General features: G+C 38.7%; 1 long non-coding RNA gene across 1 annotated transcript in view; it reads left to right on the top strand.

The window, feature by feature from the left end:
* The window catches only part of LOC125752419 (uncharacterized), a 90,101-nt gene that overhangs the window by 47,767 nt on the left and 28,398 nt on the right, over window positions 1-13,936 (top strand). The window contains exon 2 of the long non-coding RNA XR_007401908.1: window positions 13,650-13,698. This is a non-coding gene — a long non-coding RNA (uncharacterized LOC125752419). The remainder of the gene's footprint in view (window positions 1-13,649; window positions 13,699-13,936) is intronic.

Below are 13,936 nucleotides of genomic sequence, written 5' to 3'. Positions count from 1 at the left end.
TATCAAATCTGTGGCTTTCATGGATTTTTGTAGGGTATAGGAAAACTCTGGATATAAGAATCTATTTTGGAGTACCTGGGTTGCTCAGTTGGTTAAGTTTCTGCTTTTGGCTCAGATCATGATCTCAGGGTCCTGGAATTGAGTCCTGCATTGAGTCCTGTATCAGTCCCCCTGCTCAGTGAGGAATCTGCTTCTCACTCTGCCCCTTCCCCTAATCATGCTCTCTCTCTTCATCTCTCTTTCACAAAAATAAATAAATAAAAATCTTTTTAAAAAAGAATCTATTTTCAAATTATAGACACTGCTGAACAAAACACTTCTAGAAGTTAAAAATATTCTTTATTTGTAAGTTTCAAAAATGCAAGGGATGTTCACTTGTCTAATTCATTTAGTAAATATTTTTTGATAACTTTATAGCCAGACTAGGCTCTAGTATGGTTTCCAGTTTCAAAGAACTGGCTATCTAGCATAATAATTAGAAACTGATGAGATCATATCTATAATCATATTTGAACAATGAGATTTTGGCCCACTGAGATTATCTATGCATCAGAGCACTATGATTAAAACCATTATTGATGCTCAGTTGTATAGGGTTCAAACATAGATTCTTAGTCTCACTCTCTATGTGACCTAGCAGGTCACTTAAACTCCTCATGTGAAAAATAAGAATTTAAAAACAATTACCTTGTAGGGTTGATTTGATGATGAAACAATTCCTAGCACAAGGTAACTGCTCTGTAAATAATTGTTTTTGTTGCTACTGTTAGTGGTGGAAGTGGTAGTATTTCAGTAGTGCTGGGCTCTGAAGAATGCATGGGATTTTACCTAACCAAGAAGGAAGGCAAGTGTATGTTAGATAAAGGAAACAGCAAGTAAAAAGAGATTTGAAAAAGTATATATTCAAAAATGGGGGGACGCCTGAGTGGCTCAGTGGTCTACTTCTCTCTCTCTCTCTCTGTCTCATTAATGAATAAATAAAATCTTTAAAAAAAATGGGAAAGCAATTCTGTATTCTCCTATTGAGTACCTGCTGGGACACTGGACTAAGAAGAGATGAAAGGCAAGCTAAGACAAGGCTATGAAGATTAAAACTGTCGCACTCTGTTCAATACAGATTGGGATATTCAGTTGGTAGACTAAGGAGACACTCGTGCCTAGAAAAGATGCTGAACACAAATACAAGCAACAAACTTTATTGGAGGGAAAAAAGCTTGTATCAATTCTATTCAATAAGTTACGAGTCACATGCACTTGGCATGTCATTATATATTTTGAAAACTCTCTCATGCACACACACACACACACACACACAAATTGCAAGAGAGAATATATCCATTCTCTTACCAAATGGGAACCTCTAAACTAAGGAGTATTTTTACTAGGTGTGCAGGTTTTGTTTTCTTTTTGAAATAATAAAAATCTGTTCCAATCTCATCATTTTCTTTTTTAAAAAAAGATTTTATTTATTTATTCATGAGAGACATAGAGAGAGGCAGAGACATAGACAGAGGGAGAAGCAGGCTTCATGCCGTGAGCCCGATGTGGGACTTGATACTGGGATTCCAGGATCATGCCCTGAGCTGAAGCCAGACGCCCAACCACTGAGCCACCCAGGCATCCCTCATCATTTTCTTTTTAAAGAATTGTCATGGGATCCCTGGGTGGCGCAGCGGTTTGGCGCCTGCCTTTGGCCCAGGGCGCGATCCTGGAGACCCGGGATCGAATCCCACGTCGGGCTTCCGGTGCATGGAGCCTGCTTCTCCCTCTGCCTGTGTCTCTGCCTCTCTCTCTCTCTCTCTCTCTCTGTGTGACTATCATAAATAAATAAAAAAAATAAAAAAGAATTGTCATTATTGTTGACAAGAGGTAAAAAATGAAAACAAAATCACTTCTGTCTGGTTGATGGAACTCTGTAGACAGACACATCAGTACATATTCCTTTGAACAATTAACATCTCAAATAAAAAAACATTGTGCCAATATATTTCATTTTCAAAACAAAACTTCTATCTACATCAGTACTCTAAAAAATATAGAAATCAAAAGGACTGTGTTGAAATCCTTAAGTGATTCTGTTTATTTCTTCTCCAACTATATTGAGATATAAATAATATAACATTGTATAAATTTAAGGTATATAATGTATTAATTTGATGTACTCATGTATTACAAAATGATTACCACCATAGCATTAGTTAATACCTTTATCACATCACATAATTACCATTTCTTTTTTGTTATGAGAATATGTAAGATTTATCTCTTAAAAGTATATAATAGGGTGTTATTAATGACAATCACCATGCCATATATCACATCCTCAGAACTCACTCATCTTATAACTAGAAATTTGTACTCTTCACTAGCATCTCCCCATTTCTTCTATCCCCAACCCCTTTTAACCACCATTCTACTCTCTGTTTCTGTGAACTCAACTTTCTTAGATTCCGCATATGAGATCATAAAGTACTTGTCTTTTTCTGTCTGATTTATTTCACTTAGCATAATGCCCTCAAGATCCATCCATCTTGTCACAAATGACAAGATTTCCTTCTTTTGCATGGCTGAATAATATTCTATTATATATACACACACACCATACCTTCCTTTATATATTCATCCATTGATGGACTCTCAGGTTGTTACCTATTCTTGGTTATTGTGAATAATGCTGCAGTGAACATGGAAGTGCTAATATCTCTGAGACACTGATTTCATTTCCTTCAGATATATAACAAGGAGTTTGATTGCTAGATTTGATGATAGTTCTATTTTTAACTTTTGAAGAACCATACACCATAGTATTTTCCATGGTGTCTGTACCAATTTACATTCCCACCAACAGTGAATAAGTGTTTGTCTATTTTTAAAATTGACATATCAACTGAAATTGGCCAAACAAATCCAACTCAAAAAGCCAAATGTATCTAAGAAATGAGATCTCTAAGCTGAGATTTACCAGAAAAAAAACAAAAAAAACTCCCAGGTGTGCGAAGTTTCATTAGAGAAGAGAAGAACATCCACTAGCCAGCATTACTACTTACTGATATTTCAGCCAGATCTCCCTAATATCCAAATAAAGTTTGATTTAAGCTTGGCTTATGGGTGTGTTAGGTGAGCTTAGGTAAATCATCTCATATTTTGGGGTGTTGTATCTCAATTTCAGACTACTTAGAATACTTATTAAAAACAATGATTTATGGTCTCCACCCCAGACCTATTGAATATCTGCAGAGTAGCCCCATAAATCTGAATTTTTTAATAAAATTTCTTGGATAATTCTTATGAACAACAAATCTGAGAACCAGCATGTTTGGATTTCCATTCAGTTTTCCAAAAGATAAAGAATTTTATGTTTAAAGTAGTTTTTGAGCATCTAGTAAGCACCTTATTCTGTGCTAAGTGATTAAAGAGATATCAGGTCCAATCCTTGCCCTTAAAAAGCTTATAAGAGTGGGGAAGTAAAAACCTGGGAGAAGCAATATCACACTGAGCACCTACTACGGACCAGGGACTATGCTATGTTTTTGGCAAAGGGGACTTCATGCTATTGCACAATAACCCTGAAAAAATGAGTTTTTAAGTGGAGCCCAATTCATGCATGCCCTTCCTACTAGAGGTGATAAGGCAAATCCATAAGGCAGAATAAGGTCTGAAAAATATGAGCAATATAAACAGTCCTGTAAGAAGTTACTCACACAAACTCCCATCATCAACACAAATTGCCATATGTGAGAAATATACGTTCCCAGGACTCTTACTTCCACAAGAATAACAAAGAATGTGGGAATCACTGCAGACTTAATCACACCAAACTTATAAGATATGACTAGGTATTCATTTAGAAGGACGGAATTTGCAAAGAACTTGTAAAAGAATATGGGTGACTTCAATAAATCTGAGCTCCAAAATAGAGAAGAAAAGAGCCCTAGGACCCCACTTTTCTCTCACTCTAAGAAATCTTTTTGGGCTCTCCTAACCCCTACTTAGGCCAGATAAAGGACCTTTCCAATGTACTCCCATATTTCAATCAATAACCTGTGCCTACCAGCATAAATATATAGATAGAAAGATAGATGATAGGTATTTCCAATATCGTAAACCTAGATATACCCTAACACATAGTAGATAATTACTTGCTGAATTTATATGTAAACATTACAATTGTATGATTTATCTACTATATATATAGTTATATATTTATTCGATTGAAAGAAAGAGAAAAAACAACCTATAGATGATAATTTTGGAAATAAACTTTGAAGTATAGTTAGGATTTTAAAAGGCAGAGATGGGAACAGAGAGAATTCCGTACATTTGGAAAAATATAAGAAATAAGAAATGACCTAGAAGCAATAAAGCAAGAGACACTCAATTTGGCAGTAGAGGAAAATATATCAGCAGGGAAATAAGGTTTGACTCTATGCTATGTTTTTCCAGAGTTCATACTCACATAGACAATGGTTAACTGTTGAGTAAACTTTTATGAAAATAAGTCTGGTAGCCAAGTATAGAATAGACTGGAGAACCCTGCCATAGTCGTCACATGCGGCTATCACAACAGTCAAGCTAAGAAGTAATGTACTGGTAGCAACAGGATAGAAGAAAGGGAGAATGGGTAAGAAAGACACTGCAGAGGTAGATTGTACATGATTTGGTAGTTGTTTGAGTATAGAAAACAAAGAGGAAGGGTCAAAGTTGACTGAAGTCTAGACCTCATGCACTAAAAGAACAGTAGCCTCAGGGTGAGGGTTTAAGTATCCACGAAAGATATAAGATTTCAAACTTAATTGTGAGCATTGAAAGGAAGGTCAAGCCTAGAGAAAAACTGGAAGAAATACTAATAGGGGTATAAAGTTATGGGAATGGATGAGACCTCAAAAGGAGAAAGAGAAGAAAAGCTCAAGGACAGAACTTCAGTGAATACTTACACTTAAGGGAACACGGGAAAATATCAACTGTGAAGATTTCTTTGACACACAGATAAGTGCTAAACATATTCTGTGCCCCATCATGTCTTCAATCTCTCTAATGTCTGCCTGCTGTTCCTGTCAGACTGCTTCCTTTCTTTTTGCCTATCCCCAGTGTTAGACTATAAGCATTTTAAGCCCTGGGTCATGAGCTATATTCATCTATCAATCATCAGCATCAGTTTCTAAAATCCGCATATCCTGGGTTCCCAAAGGATGGAGATATTAATGGATGGATAGATGGATGGATGGATGGATGGATGGATGGATGGATGGAAAAATGAGGGATGGATGTTTAGTGAAGGAGACAGAGTGGAGGGTGAGAGAAAGAGGGATCAAATCAGAACAGTGTTGAGAAGTAAAGGAAAGAGAATTTTAAAACCTACAATGTTCCTCCTCATCTCTAAACTGTATAAATCTAAATCAAAGGGCTCAAAGGTTAACTATCTCAAAAGTACCTCATGAAATCATTGTTTTTGGGTGATTCTTCCAGCTACTTCAAAACATATCCAGAATTTCAGAATCCAATCATTCGAATCCAATCAGAATCCATCTGATATTTCAGTTCAAGACATCATCATCTCTTACCTGTACTGTCAAACTTCTCCTAAATGATTTCCCTGCTTCCATCTTTGGCTCCCTATAGCCTATTTCTCAAAACAGCAGACAGACAGTCCTTTGTAAATAGAAGTCAGGTTTTGCCATTTCTCTGCCTGAATACTTCAAAGATTTTCCGTCTCACTCAAAGTTAAGCCAAAGTCTTTAAAATGGCACGCAAGGTCCCATACATGATCTGTTCACTCTCTTCAACCATCAGCTGCACAGTGCTACCTTTCCAACTTCACTTCCTTTGACTGTCCCCTGTGCTCTCTCCATTCCAGCCATACTGGCTCCTTGCCAGTTCTCCAACATTTCAAGCATGTATCTGCCTTAGGACCTTATACCTATAGTTCCCTCAGCCTGGAATACTGTCTCCCCATATACCCACATGGCTCACTCCTTCATCTTCTTTACTCAGCTAGCAATATCTCCTGAGGATTCCTCAGTGAGGCCTTCCCTATCTATACTATTTGAAGTCGTAACCCACCCCAGTACTCCCTCTGCCCCTCCCCTGTTATTTTTTCCATAGCTCATGTCACTATCTGATATACTTTATATTTGTCCATCCCAATCCCCACATCTACAAACTCTACTTATCCTTCAAAGCCCTCCAGGACTTGACTATGTCTATATGTCTTCCTCTACAATGGCAGCTCCCAAATTTTCTCCTTTGTCTAAAATCCACCAGACTTGATTATATATATTGCTTACTTCTGAAATTTGATTATTTCATATTGTTACATTAAGCAACCATGCTTTCACCCTTAACCTCTTGAAGGCAAGTGCCATCACATGATTCTTCTGTATAGTCTCTCTCAGCACTCAGCATAATGCTAAACAACATAACAGGGTTTGTTTTCAAGAAGTATTTTAAGGAATGAACCGGTAACATCAATAATACTAGTTACCATTATAGAATTATTATCACATGGCAGGCACAGTAATTCAGTTAACAATGTGAGATTATCACCCTTTTATACATGATGGTGGAGTAGCTCACTGGAGATCTGGCAGCCTTTAAGAGTGCACACCATTTAAACCAAGGTCTGTTTAACTCCACTGTCCACATTCTACTACTTCTTAATCTCTACCCCAAAATTAATAACTTCTATTCATTAAGCACCTACTGTGAGCCACGCACACTTCCAGACACTTAAAATATGTTCTCTCAGTTCACCCTCAGAACAACACTGTGGGGTAGATATTATCAACCTTCATTTACCAATGAGAAAACTACCTCAGAGTGTTAAGTACCTTGACAACAACCCATACCTACAATGTGATGGTATCAGAGTGTGAACCAGTCAATTCAGATAAAGCAATCATATTAATTATGCATGTGCTGCTTTGCAATTCAAAGGTAGAACAGTTGGAATGAACAATTATACCCTGAATTTGGAGTTTTGCTGGAGCTAATGTAGCTTTTATCAGTAAGTTTTAATGATTCCAGAAATTACCTCATTTTATAGCCTATTCCTCTCTCTTAACCTCCTATCAAGTCCTAATATTTAACTTCTACAACAGGGAAAAACTGAGTCAACAGGAAGATGACATCGAGAAGGGAATTTTCATAATCTCATTTGTTTTAGTCAGGTTTAATTTCAAACTGCAATAAGCATTTTTCCTTCTCTTGTTTATATGTTTGTTGAGTACAGTGTCTGTGTGTGTGTGAGAGAGAGAGAGAGAGAGAGAAACAAAAAGGCAGAGAAAGATGCAAGGAGCAAGAGAGGTCGACTGATGGGGGAGAGCCGGCTTTTTTGAAATTCTTTAATTCCCAGATTTCTGAAAAGCTATGACAGCTAGATCTTGCAAAACCCCTAGCCCACCAGCAGTGCTCCAGGAGCACCCCCAAGAGGTACTGCAAGTATCTAAGAAGCTCTCTGAAGCCTGCCTTTGAGCTCTTAGGAGATTGGGAGACAAAAATTCAAATTCTGCACTTCAGAAAGTAGAATCCTAGTCTTCAAAAGAAACCTTTGAGATTAGAAAAATAAATTAAAAAAAAAAAAAGGAAGATTTACTGAGCAGAGAACAATGACTCCAAGAAAGAAACAGAGCCTAAATCACACGTCTCAAACGTGGGGCTCAATTGCATGTCTGTTATTCAGACTGATGACTTCTTCTTTGAATGGTTTAGTAAACTGGTAGCTCTTTTTTAAGTGCTGCCTGCAGCCAAGTTGTGTTATAGGGTCGTGGGTTTGTTTTGAGGTGGCAGTGGTGGTGGTGGTGGATTTTTTTTAGGAATAACTTGAGCACAGCACCTTGATCATTATCGAACCACCCCTTTGATGGTATCACAGAGAAGTAATACAGCTTATCAGTTTACACAGAACTCCACAGTTCTTTGTGCTTCTTCATCTTCTCTTGTTCGATCCTGCTCATCTGCGCAACACCCCCTCACATACGCCACCTGCCAGTGTGAGGATGAGACCAAAACATGAGGCTTTCTGAGTCTCAGCAGTCTCTGCAGCTTTGTCTTCAGCTCAAATAGAAAGCAGTTATACAAGATATCCTGAATTAAGGAAAATAATTTCTGCTTTACTATTCAAATAACAGGTACCTGAGACTGGTTTTCAAATCTAATGCCTTAGAAACAGCTATGTGATTCTTGAGGATCAATTATTTAAAAGTATAACTAGAAATGCAAATACAGTGAGGGACAGAAAGAGGGAAAATGAAAAATGAGAAGATGGGAGCTTATAAGAAGTGGCGGGGCGGGGGGGTGGGGGGTGGAGATACATAAACTAGTTTATTTCGATTAGAAGCCATCTGTATTTTTTTAGGTTGTTCACTCCTGCCATCTAGTGGTTATCATACAGCAATGCTGAAGTCAGAATTGCTGGAAGTCCCAAGTTTTTAATTGTGAGGTCAGTCCTCCAACTCTTTACCTCATCAACAGGTTCCTTCCCTTTCTCTCTGGTCTAGATAGGATTGTGAACGTTCCACATGTGTTAATATCCACAGCATTTCAACAGAGAGCCAGGGTTCCAAATATCGAATGAATTTTAAGAAGTTCCAAGGTTCCACTCACCGTGTTCCACGTCTAGTGAGTTCCCAGAAAACTATCTTAAAATTCCAGCATTTCAACAAGTTCCTTTTCCTAAATATTAAATGAACCAATATAATTCTGTTTCTTGGAAGATACTATTAAACACAAGAATCAAATATACTAATCAGATATTACTGTAGTCTCTGGGTACTGATTCAATAACCATAAACATCATTTGCCTTTTTCATGTTTGATGTAAAGAGACTGAATTATTCTTGATGCAATGGCAGTTTTAAATTTCTTTAAGTTATAGTTTTAAAGAATTTGCTTCAAAACTTTTTCTCAAAGACAAGTGTTTTCCATTGTATAGGAGGGAAAAGCGATGTGCCCTTTACCCTTGTAGGTTCTTGACTGAGACCCCACCCTGGGATAAAAGACAGATTAACAGGACCAAAACAGAAGTTTAGTAACATATATTCCTCCTGGATACGTAAGAGAGATCAAGGAAAACTGAGCAATATCCCAGGGAAGGACCCACACTTTAAATAACATCTCCAGCTGAAAACAAATTTAAAAAATATGTTGGGGAGGGGGAGGGCAGTTATTTTAAGTTATCAGGGAAAGCATGGTAAACCAGGTAGGGTTGTCATGCAGATTTTAAGCAAGAGTTTCTGGAGATTTAGTCTTCCTTGTCTGCCTGTAACAGAGAGAAAGACACCCTTACAAATTCCCCTTATAAATGTAAATATCTCTTACAAAAGGGCAACATCTGCTCAGTTTTCAGTGCTTCTCCCAAGTCTGCAGCCTCTTAAAAATAACCAGCTCAAAATCATCAATATGCCAAAAAGGCATATCTTGAGGTGGTACATTTTGCTCCTCTTCACCCTGTCTGTGATCATCGGGGCATCGTAGGCGGTCCCGTTGCAAACTCAGGACTGTAGACTCAGTTGCTATGTTGGAGGCTTCCAGTTGCACTGGGAAGACAGCCTCGAGGCTTACTGGACTCTGAGATCAGAAAGTTTTGCAACAGTGGACACCTGCAGTGAGGGGCCTGATCTTCCCAAACCTAGTATCAGAGGCAGTGGTTCTACATTATTAAAGGGAGGAAATCCCAAGGGAAGCTTGATCTGAGAAGTAATGAGCTGCAAGCATGACTGGCTTGCTCTCTGGAAGACAGTTTTGAAAAAGCATAAAACATTCCCAGGTCTAGGCATTTGGATGACAAGCGCAGAGATGGAAAATGGCAGGCTGAAACAGAAGCCCAAGGCATGTTTTTAAAAAGGGAATTGGGGGAGCCAGGGTGGGGGATGTTTGACCTTGACTTTTAAAAAACACAATGCAATTTCTGAAAAATATAACTGAGAGATACAAGCAAGCCTTGTATTTTCCACTGGGGGAAAATTATTATTGATCTGTTGTCTTTCTGGAATCTCCAGGTAGGTAGGTGTAAAGGCCACTTTTAGGCAAACAGGCTTGAGGAATGAATGGAATGTAGAAAGGGCCCACGCAATTGCTTGAATACAGACCGGCCCATCAGGCGACCCACCTCAAAATATCTGTAGGCCCTAACTGACCCATGGGCTACTAGCAACGAGTCACGAGTCACGAGTCACGGTTCCCTAACGAGAGAATATTCTGTATGTTGCTGTACCTCCTCATCTTCCCCCTTTAAAAGCAGCCCCCCACCCACTGCCTCAGAGCTGGCAGTCTCTCCCCTGCTGTCCTGCCCACTCCTCCCTTGTGGTGTATTCAATAAACTTCTATCTCTTTTGTCCTGCTTCAAGGAGAATTCTCTTACCTCCAGTGCCCCCACCCCACTTAGATACTGCAATAAGGCAAAAAAAATCTGGTATGTGTAACAAAACATCTTGGAGCCTGTACCTTATTAACCAGATCTCTTAGCCATATTTTCGTCATTCTGAGGCATTCCTTGACACTTGGTCACTTTCAGGCTTTCCTTCCTTCCCATCCTTACAGTCTGAATTCATGGTGTCCAGCCACCCTGGCCTTCTCTGTATGTTCTTTGTTCTCTTCTCATTCCTATCTCAGGGTCTTGGCGCCAGTAGTTCTCCTCTGCCTGCACATTACTCTCCCTCAACACTTTGTCAATCTGATCTAACCTCCTAAAAAGTATTCCCCGCTAACCCACCTAACGTTGTACCTGGCCCAACACACTACTTTCTATCAAATAAACCTTTTTCCCCCACAAAAGTAATATCACTATTTATTAGCATTTTGCTTATTTTTGTTTGTTAATTATCTGCCTTCCCCTCTAGAGCGTAAGCTCCATGACAAACAAGGTCTTATATGTTGTGTTATTGCTTAAATCCACTAGGGACCAAACAGGAAGCAGATGAGTAACTGGAGATAGTTTAATAAGAGACTATTTACCAGGACTACTGGATGACTTCTGTGCAGGAGTCAGGGGCGTGAGAGTAGGGCATGCTATCGACACTCTTAGCCCTGAAGGGCATAGTGGAAGCATTACTAGATCCTAAAGAATGGAGAGATCTTTGGAGGGAACTGACAACAGAAGCAAGGACCTCCAGTGGAGAGGCACAGCCAGCCCACAGTCTCCCTTTTAGAGGGGAATAGGGTGGGGTGAGGGGATGTGTTACTGGGTGATGGGCATTAAGGAGGGCACATGATGTAATGATCACTGAGTATTATATAAAACTGATGAATCACTGACCTCGGCCTATGAAACCAATCATATATTATATGTTAATTAATTGAATTTAAGGTAAAAAAAAGAAAGAAACTATCAAAGTAAAAAAAAAAAGATATTCTTGCTTTACATTCACATAAGAAAATTTTTTTAAAAAGAAGGGGAGGAGACTGGAAGACACATATCTCAACTTCCCTCCCTCCATCCATCCCTCAGACTGCCTACAGATGCTTTCTAGAACTGAAACCAAAGAGAATCCAGCAGTCCCCACAGATCAGTTCCTGGGGGCACAAAGCAGAGAGAAGAAGGCTAGAGACCAGGTCTGCAGGGGCCAACAGAAGACATCCAGCAAGTGGCCATACCTGGTGCTAAGAACAGGTCCTGACAAAATAAGGCACAATAAATATGTGTGCAATCAATGAAGAGCATAATGACTAGGGATTCAAAGCTGAATGGTGTTTGGTTTCAGGAAAAGCAAGTTGTGCTTTCTCTGTAGACAGCCTTCAGCCAGCAGCAGACTAAAAAGACCCACTCCCCAGGAAGGCAGGAGGAAGCCACACTAACTAGTATGCCAGGGACAAATGTATGGTTGTGCAGTGCATTAAAGAAATAATGGAAGCCTATCTGAGATATTGGGTCGTGGGACATCAAAACTGGAAGAGGGAAAAGCACATACATAGGCGAGTAGAATAGGCAGTTCATTAATACTTTATAGGCTCCATGGGAGGTTTTACAGTCCACAAAGAGCTCCACATATGCTGCTTTATACAAGCCTCAAAGTCTCTATCAGATAGATAGCAAACTATGTCCTTATTTTATAGATGAGGAAAATGTGCCTTAGCAAAGCTCAATGTCTTGTACAAGGTCATACGGCTGTCCAGAACACATATTCAAATACAGAGAAGGAAAAAGGAACCTTTTGGGTATTATCTATATATATCTATATCTATCTATATATCTATATCTATATCTATATCTATATCTATATCTATCCTTTAAAAGATATGAGCGATGAGGCTCAGAGAACTTAGGGAAAGAACCAATCTGATCAAGAGTTTTAGTCAATTGTTACCCGACTTAACTGCAGTAATTGCCTACATTTGTGGAAGTCTTTAAACTGAGTATATTAGTCTGTGAAGCAAAAATGCTATAAAACACAGTATGAAGGGACAAAAATCAAGAATCTGGATAATCTGTCTGAATAATACAAAGCCTACAGAAATGACACCTAAATGAGCAAACTGCCTCTAAAACTATTGCTCTCCTTTTTGCAACCTAAATCTTGACTGGGAAAGAGAAGGTAAGGTACAAAAAATTTTTCATTTTAAATGACAGTAATCCCCATGAAATAGTGAGCAAACAGGGCTTTTACTTCACCAATATTAAATCTTCCCAGATAGTGGAATTCTGAATGAGCAGAAGCCAAACAATGAAACAAGAATTCATTTTTAAACTTTTTGTATTTATTCACCTGGCAATAGATTTAATCTCTCTCCTTGTTCATTTGCCATAAAGTCAGAATGTTATTTTTCATGGGCTAGCTGTAGAAGGAAGGAAAAATATTCTTACTAGCAATAAAAGTGATTAGCCTATACAGATGACTTTTAGCACTCCTTCCTGCCTCTTTGCAGATGTAAAGCAGCCCAGGAACAGTTCTAGAAAACCTGAACAAGAAAGGAAACAAGGGGTACGGTATTCCTGGAGATTTTGAAACTGCTGGCAATGAGCCATGTTCTTAGCCACAACAATTAAAATATTATCTTCAGAGTGGTCTCAGTCTCAAACCTCTTGCATTAGACTTCCAAAGCTAGACTCCAATTTTAGTACACCAGGCTTGTGGGTATATGGAGACACTCAAATGTTGAGCCATCAGTGGAAGGCAGTGGCTTATACTGAACAGGAATGAAAAAAAAAAAAATCTCCCCAAGATAGCTTTATTAAGACGCGCTTTCTTAGAAATCTGGAGGTAAATCTTTCAGGACATTGTTTAAACTCTACTTTTGAAAGGATCCATTAAAAATGTTTCCCCATGAGCAAGGCAACCGCTGACCTGCATTATTCAATGTGCTCCACTGCAATTAATCTGAAATCCTTGCTCCCTTGCTTTCTGTGTAAACTCAACAGCAACTGGATAAAACAACTGGAAAATGAACCCTCTCACTTTATTATTCACAAGCTGCATTCTGTAGTTGTTATTCATAGATAAGTTTCTTCCGAGACCAAAAACAATTAAGTACACAGAAATCTAATTCTGCAGAGTACTCTACAGAATGAAATAATCTCCCCCAGAAATGAGTAAAACCCTAATACTGGTGTGTTGGCTCAATGTCTTTACCATACAGACTGAAACTTAGTACCTCAGCCTCCCAATCTACTGAATGAGAATGACTTGATTTACCACAATGTTCTATATCTCAAACAGGACCTGAAGACTGAAATATGGGCCCAAGGGACTGACACACACCTTCCAGGTACTGACACTAGAAATACTGTTGTTCCCCTGTCCTGGTATGTGCATCTAACTGGTATGACAGCTCTAGGAATAACTTTGGATCTGAGCAGGATTTGGGATTAAATGCCTCTGCCAATTACCAGCAGTGTGATTTTAAAAATTTCTCTCTGGAGCTAGACTGTATTATGCTAAGTGAAGTAAATCAGTCAGAGAAAGACAAATACCATATGATTTCATTCCTATGTGGAATTTAAGCA

This window comes from Canis lupus, chromosome 13 (genome assembly GCF_003254725.2).
Source record: "Canis lupus dingo isolate Sandy chromosome 13, ASM325472v2, whole genome shotgun sequence".
Taxonomy (NCBI): domain Eukaryota; kingdom Metazoa; phylum Chordata; class Mammalia; order Carnivora; family Canidae; genus Canis; species Canis lupus.
The sequence above is the reverse complement of the archived record's forward strand: the minus strand, read 5'-3'. Positions and strand labels throughout refer to the sequence as shown.